This window comes from Phaethon lepturus, unplaced genomic scaffold (assembly GCF_000687285.1).
Source record: "Phaethon lepturus isolate BGI_N335 unplaced genomic scaffold, ASM68728v1 scaffold32196, whole genome shotgun sequence".
Taxonomy (NCBI): Eukaryota; Metazoa; Chordata; class Aves; order Phaethontiformes; family Phaethontidae; genus Phaethon; species Phaethon lepturus.
This window is the reverse complement of record NW_010547402.1, coordinates 4,156-6,350: the sequence shown is the minus strand read 5'-3', so window position 1 is coordinate 6,350 and position 2,195 is coordinate 4,156.

The following is a 2,195-nucleotide window of genomic DNA, read 5'->3' as shown; positions in this document are numbered from 1 at the left end:
GTAGGGGCTTCCAGAGCTGCCAGGCTGGCCAAGGCCGGAGCGAGGAGCTGCCCGGCACCATGGGAGAGAGGTACGAGGCTCCGGGGCTGGGCTGCGAACGGGACCCTTAGTGCGCTTCTTCCCAGGCACACGAGATTCGGAGAGAGAGCTCAACTCTGAAATTACTTAGCCAGTTCGGAAAAACGTAAGCAGTGTTCGTGTTTCCGTAATTCCTCGTGCAGGTTCTCATTACGCCTTCTGAAGCAGCTTTGCTTTGGGTGGCTTTGGCCTGCAGGAACTGCTGGAACGCAGCGTGCCTTTCACGGACCCCTCGTGCGCTTGTTTTCTCTGCTTTATGGAACACACTTGCTATTTTTACGCGTAACGCTACCGCTGCATTGGGCGTCTGTTTGGGAGGTTTCTGGTAAATGTGGAGAGAGGGGCTTTTCCAGCTGCCTGCTAGTAAAGCAGCCGGCTCTGTACTCCTCTTGTAAGACCTGGAAGTCATTTAAAGGATTTCGGGCATCCAGGATGTAGCTGAAATGTGCCGTCCTTCAGCCTGGATGACAGCTCTTTGGAGTCAGTTCTCCTGCAAACAGGGAGGTTGCTGTTTGCTTGAAGAATGCAGTTTTTAGGAACATAATGATCTAAGCATCTCAAATTGGAAAGGTTTTTTTTGCCAAAGGGTGGGGAGGAGGGTTTGGAGATTGAGAGCGTGGGGAAAGTGTCCTTCAGAGGAGGCTTTTGAAATACAGCAGAGGTTGTGGACCGCTGTTAGCGTTTTATTACCTGTTGCGTTTTTTAGCTGTGGAGCGCGAGGTTCGTGGAGGAGGACCTCGCCCCGTCCCTGTAGTTACTGGAAACAACGTTCACGTTGAACAAATGCCATCAGGAGATGGCAGCAGCAGGCCAGGGTGCGTGATTGTTCTGGGATGTCGGGAGCAGTGGAAGTGAAACCGCACATTTTTACAAACTTGGCCCTGGTAGTCTTACAAGTGGGTGTCAGAAAAGGCTTTGGGTTTTGGGGAAATGAAGGTAGAAACAAAAGAGACCGAGTAAAGCGTTCCACACCCCCCTTCATCTGACTGGGTGGCTTAAGAAAGAGGAGCAACAGAACATGCATCTCATTTTTTCTAGCAATGTGGGAGAAAATAAGCAGGACACGGTGTGCTCTTTTTTCAGCAAAACTGCAGGGAGATGTAACTTCTAATGCTGCTGCTTTGGGAATGGGAAGATGAAGCTTGTGACAAACCAAAGTCCGTGGAAAAGGGAGAAGGAATGGGAGTCTCGGAATGGTATATGGCTACGTACGACCTGTCCCTGCTCAGGCTAAAAAGTCCCTAGTAAGCGTTCCAGTGCTTTGCCTTGTGGTATTCGCTGCATCCATCAACTCTGAATAGCCCGTCTTTCTACTTATAAGTTTAGACATCAGCAGGCTTTGAATTATTTAGTTTGATTCCAAAACACAAAACAGCTGAAGAATGCAGTTTTTCAAATGTTCTTTAAAATAATCTGTGTGTAGACATAAAGTCCTGTGTTCCAAAAATCATCTTGGGAGTAAAATTTTTCACCTGAATAAAAGTTTGGGAACTGTGAGGCAGGCTGTATGGCAGGAAATATTCAAAGATTCGGGATGCCTTTAAAAGGACTTTGGTTTTGTGTGTATGCGACTCAACTCAATTCTCCCCAAGAGGTTTTGATAAAGTTTCTCAAATTACAAACCTTGAATTACCGGTTGGTTACATACGTGGATGTTTGTGTGAAACCTGTCTTGCTTTTATTCCACGCAGGTATATTTTTCTCCTTTAAATTGTTAGACAGGGTGAGATGGTGGATTTCAAGCACAGATATTTCTAGCATCCAGTAAATGTCTTCTCATGCTACTGCTTCATGATGGCACCAAAGGAAACCCTTCTGAAATAGAGCCATAGTTGGCATTAGAGATCGACGAATTTGTGTGTCCTCATCACTGCTTAAAAATAGAAGCAACAATTTATCTTCCTTTGCAATCCACAGGAAAAATAGCTCCATTAGTTTGAGGGTGTTAGTTTGCGTGAGTTAAGTGATTTTTTTCTTAGTGAGTCTGTGGGAGGAATTTAGAGGAAGCTATTCAAGGAATAATTCCTTCTGAAGATGGTTCTTCAGCATGCAAAGCTCAGTGCTAGCAAACCTTGAATTTTTTCATCTGGAGCGATTAGTTTCTTGTCCACTGCATT